We start from the raw sequence: 7,673 nt of genomic DNA, 5'->3' as shown, positions 1-7,673 counted from the left end.
CTGCTGAACGTTTGCTCTAGCCCTTAAAGTGGCAGGCACCGCTGGTGCCCTGCGACAGGAAGGAGCATCTCATTTAGTCACATTTTGACACAGGCCTCCATTGAGAGGTTTATACATGAACAGGTCCTAGGTCTTCCGGAGGATGCTCCTGAAACAGAAGATGAATTGGTCAAAGTGGGCCCTTGGGGTTTGCTTCTGCTAAGATGGATGCCCAAACAGCACCACTTCTCTGTTTAGTGTTGTGACCTCATCATCATCTTGAGGAGTATAAATACTTTTATCTATACCCCTTTAGCACTTGGACAATACCACAAAAGATTATAGACTATGTTTTCCTTATGCAAATTTCCCTGGGGCAGTATAGTTTTATGGGAATGAAAAATGGGAAGTACCTCCTAAAGAGCTCTAGCTACTAAGTCAGTAAATGCACAAACTGTAAATAAGCTGAAACAAGAAAAATATATAAAGCTCTTATTATGAAGAAAACTGAAAACACAGTCTGTTCTTAAACATTTGATAACAAGACTAACCACTCAGTATGTGTCCTTTCCCTCCAGCTCCTCAACAGAAGTGGAGCAATCATCAAGAGAAAGGTAGCAACTGCATGCAGACAGCACTACCAACTCACTTCATGCTCAGGAAAGAACACTATGACTCCTCATTGTGGCTAGCAAGTCCAATCACTTTCAGGCACACTTCTCTAGTTATCAACTATAGAAATGATCCCTGGAAGTACAATCCTAGTACTATACCTGACCAAACCCAGCCCCACCCAGCTGCACATGCACCAAAGATACAAGGACCCGACACCATCTCACCAAGCACTGGCCCCCACCAGGCACCCTCACCCCCAGTGCTGCCACAGCCCTGCCCAGCTGCCATTTCACCACATGCCCACAGCCACCACCACCAAATGCCACTGGCACAGCTTTCCCAAACAACCCTGCTCCCTAATTAGCATACAGCCATCCTGCTAGCTAACCGGCAACTGGACTACACTTCCAGGTAGTGGGTTGCGTGAAGATGCCACTGAGTGAACTCTGGACCTACTACCAGAAATTGGTAGCAGAGGATGGAGAATACGCAGCGAACACCACTTGGCACAGGACCATATAACCCCTGCTGAGGAAAGAACAGAGTGACAGCAGCAAAGAAGAGGACCAGACGAATGGGATGGAGGACAGCGACAGTGACAACAGCAGCAGCAGTGGGTTCTCCAGCGGAAGCTGGAGTGACAATGACAAAGAGACCAGTTAAGCTGAGTACCTGACCCTGGAAGTGGGGCACAGGTGGGTCCCTCCCCAATGAGCTGCTGAGCAGCTCCATCCCATTTCTCCGCCTGGCTAGGCAGTGGCCACCTGCTCAGCCAGTGTCCCGCCTTGCTACGGCACTTCACAGCACATAGGCTCTCTTTGCTAGCCAGTGAATACTGTACACAAAGTAAGGGCAGGAGGCCCTTCTTGGTGGTTTTCCAGTAAAACTTCCTAGGCTCTGTCTATTCCTCCCCACGCTCCTTCCTTCCTATTTTCAGCTCCAATTGCTATGCTACTGCTGCAGCTGGCGACCCTGGCCACAGCCACTGCAGAAGAGAAGCAGACCGACCATGTACGGAGCCTGAGAATGATGCCTGATGCCACTTCCTTGTACACATTGCATTGCCTCACAAGACTGGCAATGTTCACAATGTCTCTCTGCCAGGTGTCTATCACTATTAGTATCGCTCCGTACCTGCCTGCCTATCTGCCTCTGGCTGAAATAACTATTATCGTTAGATTAATAAGTATTATCATTAGATTAATAATAATAAAAAAATGAGAATGATGATGATTATAATCATACTGCTGATAATGGTTTTAGACAGTGCTTAAAAAAATTAACCCCCTCTCCTCCAAGACATAGTTTCTAAACAGAGACAAAAGTGTTTGTAGTGTGTTAATTTAGAAGCAAATGAACATGCACATCAAATAATAATTTTAATTTGTAAATTTTATTTTTTAATATTAATATGCTATTATTTACTATAATTAGAATGATTTTGTCTCTGGTCAGGGTAAGAACTATCTGTAAAACATGCTATGTGTGTCCTACTTCCAGGGCTGACTATGTGCTCTGCCTCCTGACCTACCTTCCTTGTGTGTCTGCCTACACAGCACAAGATTTTGAAATGCTGAAAAATTAAAAATGTTCAGGTAGTTCAAGCATCTGCTTACTCAAAAATCCTTTATTAACTCTTTTGAAAAATACTGGATGCAATGTTCCTTTTCTTTTCTTTTTGGTTTTGTAGATAAGCCACGGGTGCATCAAATATAGCCAAAAAAATTGACTTCAATGTATTTCCTCTAGTATATGACTGTTGTGTACTATCCACATACAAAAGAGCAAAAAGTCATGGCTCAGTGCTGGGTGCCTGCCTCTAGTTCACTACTTGGGCTTGGTGTACTCTCAAGATACAAAAGAGCACAAAGTCATGGCACGGTGCTGGGTGACAATTGGCTGACTGTTGGGCATTCTGTTCATTTTGTCCAGCAGGTACAGCAAGAGAATTAACATGAAGGTTTGGTGCTGGGGTAAAAGATTATTTTTGTATAGAACATGGAGAATTCTCAAGAGATTTCTGATGCATTATGTCTTTTCCTAATGGTAAATAATAATAATTATATCTCTCTCCGCTGCCTCTTGGACTTCCTTCCTTGGTGTCTGCCTTCCTCTGTTGCCTGCCCCAAGCTCTGCAGTCCTGAGCCTGCTTGGTGGGTGCCCTGTTGCCTAATGATTGTGCTATTTTGTATCTTGTGAGGACAATGAGCCCAATTAGGTCAATCTACAATAATAAGAATAATAGAGTAAGAATAATAATCTGCCTCTAATGATAACATGCTGCCTCCAATAATAGTTAATAATCAGCGTCAGGGGGAGGGTGCCCTGCTGTCATGTAATAGTAATGATTGTGCTCTTTTGTAGTTTGTGGATCTCAACCTTGTGGTCTGGTCAGCTGAGTCTTTGTTGCTCAAGTTAAAATATTATAGCTATTCCAACTATTCAATGTAATAATCAGAAATAATCAGGGTAAGTGTAATCTTTAGGAAAAAAAACTATCAGAAATGCTTGTGAAGCATGCAGTGTGCGTCACAATTCCAGGCAGGCCAGCCTGCCTGCCTCCATGTGTGCTCTGCCTATCAAGGCTGTGTGGTTGGTGCCTCCCTCTGTTGGGTTACAATACTATACCTATTCCAGCCAAGTTGTACATAAGCTATGAAGTTATGCAAATGTCAATGTAGAACGAACACAAGCTGGTCCCTTAAATATATAAAAAACAAATATATCAAGTGTCTGGTTCTAGCTGAGGTCCCACCTTTTCCTACATTCCAATCAAGAGACTATTGCTATAAATAAGAATTCCATTCTGACTTCTGTTCTCTATGTTTGTGCCAAATATTAAATAAAGCTTCTTTGCTCCCTCTGCATTCACCACCTTTGAGATAGGGGGGAAGAGGAAGCATATTTTTAGAATACAAACATGCAAATACAAACACAAAACCCCAAAAAACAAACACACAAAACACAAACCACAAAAAACACAAACACAAAAACACAAAGATACAAATATAAAAATGCAAGGAGAAATACTTGCAGTGTGAAGGTCCTGTTGAAAAAACCGACTATTGCTTGATCAGAATGTTTGAAATAAACACAAAACCACAAACACAGAAAAATACATCCCAACACTTCATAAAAATACTGGTGACACTCAAAAGTCAAAAGGTGACTATCACAGATGCCAAACGTTTAGCATTTGACCATACATTTTAAATTTTAAATTACAAAAATAAGTCTTTGTTGCTCAAATTAAAATATTATAACTATTCCACGCTAGTTGTGACTAAGCTATGTTAATTATCTACATGACAAATACTGATTGTGCTATTTTGTGAGCGCTTCCTTCCTTGGGTGTCTTGACACAAACTATGGGGTCGCCTGCCTGCTCAGTGTCAGTGCCTGGTAGGTGGGTGTCTGCCCTCTTTCACAGTAATCATTAGAAATAATCCATTGAATAATAAGTAGAAATAATCAGAGTAATTAGTAGAAATAATCTTTCAGAAATGTCTGTGAAGCATGCAGTGCGTGCAACACTTCCAGGCCAACATCTGTGCTCTTACCTATGTGCTGCCTCCCTCTATTGGATGTCTTGCAGGGGTGTGTGCCCCAAAATATGGGGTACTGCTGCCCAAATGGGGTTGGGGTCCCCCGTCTTCTGAATGTCCTGCAGCGGGAGGTGGGGTGCCCTCAGTCAGTGTAGCTGCTAGTTGTTGAACTATGAATAGATCTCTGCTTAGATTTCTACAAGTGTAACTGTGTTATTTGTGTGTTTACTAATGAAAAAAAAATTAAAAGGTGAATAAAACATTAAAGGTTAATTATATAAAAGAGAATGAATGTCTACCTCCTGTCTTTTGTATCCTCACATGAAACAGCAGAGAAGTTCGAACCCCAGGGAATGCCCAAACTGAGCAGCAACAGTATGGCAGATTGGGGTGGGGGTGGGGGCAGAGGCAGATTAAGATTTCTTGGCATTGTGGGATTCCCGTCCTACTGTGCCCCCCACACACTGTGCCCAGGACAGATGCCCCCTCCCTCACTGGGGACCCTGACCCCCATCTGTCACCAGATGGTAGCCCCATCTGCCCCTCCCCCCTACCCGGCAACCCCTACACTGCCCAGCCTGCATGCAGCTGTCAGAGCAGGGGAGCCAGGTGGCAGTGCAGGATGGTGGGATGAGCAGGGGCCAAAAAAAAAAATAGCAGCAGCAATCTGAAGCAGCATCTAGTGGACAAAGGCTTGAATTACAAGAATAGCACAGCTCCCCCTGGTGGAAAAAGTGGGTAATTACACATCTTTGAGTGCCTTTGTATTTGCACTCAACAAATCCATAGAGGCGATGCTTTAATTCACAGGGAGCCAAACTAAACTACATCCAAGGAGTTTTATTTTAATGCACTGCAAAGACTTTTAAAACATCAGGAAATCCTGATCATGCAAACAGACACACAGTTACAGCACATGAAAGGGCAAATATCGTGGTGTGTACACGTACCCATATGCAACTGGAAGCTCCAGTATTAGAGGCAGAAAAAAAACAATCCAAGAAAGAAGCTGTATTTACTATATTTACTCAATTCTAAGACAAAGGCTTTTCCCCTATCCAATATGGGAAAAACCAAGCTTTGTCTTCGAATTGAGTACCAGACCTCTCCAGCTGGAAGCTATAGGGAGCAGTGGTGCAGGGAGCCTGGCTTTGCTACTGACAGCATCAGCAGCATGCAGATTCCTGCAGTTTTCTCCTAGAAAAAGTACTGCACAGAAATTTACTGACAAGAAAACCTAGGCATTAGTTGATTATTCTCTTAGGATCAGCCTGAGTCTTTGTGCAAAAAAAAAATATTTCTTTTTTATAACAGTGTACAGGTGGATTTTTTTGCAGTCACAAATATGCTGCTTACATGAATGATTATGGCTGCCAATGCAGCAACACAGTTTTTGCACAGCAATAAAACCTCTATGGAAATATTCAGCGAAAGACATAAGAACATAGTACGGTAGTGTCTAAGCTACATACTGGGTGCATCTACACATGCATTTACTCCAGCCTAGATTTACTGTGCAGTAAGTGGTGTTACCAGATTTGCCCATCACTTTGGGGTGTGCTCATTTATTAGGGATACATTTGTAGGGTCTTTATAATTCTATCAATGTGCTGCTTGTGTTACTTGTGTTTCTATATGGAGCTGTATCTCTTCCTTCTGCAAGTCTTCAACCCCAATGGAGCTATCTTGCAGGACTCAGTTTCAGTGGGGCTGGGTTCCTCCAGCCACCAAATCAGTCAAATACACACACACACACACACACACACACATTAACGAGACACACCTGACCCAGCCAGGTTGATCAGCATGTACAGGCTGACACCCTCATATGCCAGGAATCAGTTCATCAAGGTAACAATAAAATGCAGTCAGACACAAGCACAGAGGTAAACAGAATGCCTCTGAATCCGACTGGGTGTCCAGCTGACACCTTCATGGGCCAGCATTCAGTACATTAAGGCATGTCTGAGCCAAACTGGGTCAACCAGCCTATACAAGCTGATCCTCTTATGTGTCTTAAACTTAGTACATCCCAATCTTTTGCCCTAACTGTCCTAGTAGTGGTAGCCTCTTGATGAGCAGACCCCACAGTATTTTTGGGCTGCACAGGGATCTTTGGCTTAGGTAAAAGAAGCTTTGCTGCAGAGCAAGTGGGGAAGGGGATGTAGAGAAGGAAAAATACACCTAGTTACCACCAGTTTGACTATAAAAGTTATTTTTTGCTAAGTATATGAAATTTATAATGGTACTAGTAGTAATAGACATGCAAGAAAAAACAAACAAAAACAATTATAATATTACCCCGGTTTCATTGAGTATTTGGGGAAATATAGTTTAAGCTTAACTAATAAAATTAGGTTCAGAAATCTATGCGTAGAGAGAAAAAGAGAAAGAGAGAGAGTGAGAGCTGGGATCTCACCATTCCAATGCACTCGGGTTGTTTGCTGACAGGTAAATTTCTTAGCACAATCGTTAAAGGTTAAACAGATGATGGAAAGACATGATCTGTTTCTTCCAGCTTCTTAAGAACAACAGCGGATGGTGTCAGAGAGATTTCTCCCTCTTGAAGCACACTGTTTGCTGCTTTTACAGCTTTTTATACCCTTAGTCCAGCTTCTTCAAAGCATCCTTTTAATTGTGTAAATAATTATCTTTTCTAGTGACAAGGGATTATCAGGTTTGGAACATCTCAAGAAACTGATTAACAACCAGGGAAAACATAAGGTTTTAAGGAGAAACCAGACACTTAGAAGCCAGCTTGAAATTCTTATGAATAGAAGATATACTGGATGGGATACCACATTGTTTCTTCTCAGATGGCCTAGCTATGCTTGCAGCATCAGGGTTTTGTATTTTACCTGTTGTGAATAAGCCTCAGTTTAGCATGACTTCCAGATCTTACTTAAAGGGATTGATTACTTGGAGAATTCAGAAACTTTGTGGGGAGAACTTCCACCAGTCATCCCCAGAAAAGTATGACAGCATTTGTAGTCAGGTCTCCAACGGGCTGGACATTGTAATGAACCCTTAACTGTAGCAGAAAGCCCCCTTTTCCTCTTGCCTGCAGTTGCTCTCCCCTCCTTGGATATATTTTTCCTCTTCTACCTTTTCCTCCTTCCTCTTTCTTTCACTTTAAGATAAGGAATTGTGTTTTAAAATTTGTATGTGTGCATTTTGTACCTCCCCTTGTATTTTGGTATTTTTATCTATTTGTGTGCCATGGCATTACTTTTGTAGCTTATATTTTATACTTCGCACCTTTCAACTAAATGTGTTTAGTTTCAGAAGTAAGTTATACATTGTAACTATGTTAACAAGGGCAGGAGTCAAACTGCCGCTTCCCTGTATCAGGCGGGCCCCTGAAAGAGCGAGTGAATCAGTGATTGAACGCGTAACACAGTAGCAGGCAGAAATTAACACCTAGGAAAACCGTAAATCAACCAACGGAAGAAATCAATAGAAGACAATGTAGCAACCAGGAAATCTCTAAATGTCACTGTTCAAGGGCTAGAAGCCCTGGTCTGAGTTAATCAA

At 42.2% G+C, this 7,673-nt stretch overlaps 1 non-coding gene across 1 annotated transcript; it reads right to left on the bottom strand.

The window, feature by feature from the left end:
- Positions 1 to 528: 528 nt before the first annotated feature.
- LOC112550054 lies at positions 529 to 742 on the bottom strand. The gene has a single exon (XR_003093720.1). It is a non-coding gene; the product is annotated as a small nucleolar RNA U3 (small nucleolar RNA).
- Between the last annotated feature and the right edge of the window lie 6,931 nt (positions 743 to 7,673).

This window comes from Alligator sinensis, unplaced genomic scaffold, assembly GCF_000455745.1.
Source record: "Alligator sinensis unplaced genomic scaffold, ASM45574v1 scaffold579_1, whole genome shotgun sequence".
NCBI lineage: Eukaryota > Metazoa > Chordata > Crocodylia > Alligatoridae > Alligator > Alligator sinensis.
The sequence above is the reverse complement of the archived record's forward strand: the minus strand, read 5'-3'. Positions and strand labels throughout refer to the sequence as shown.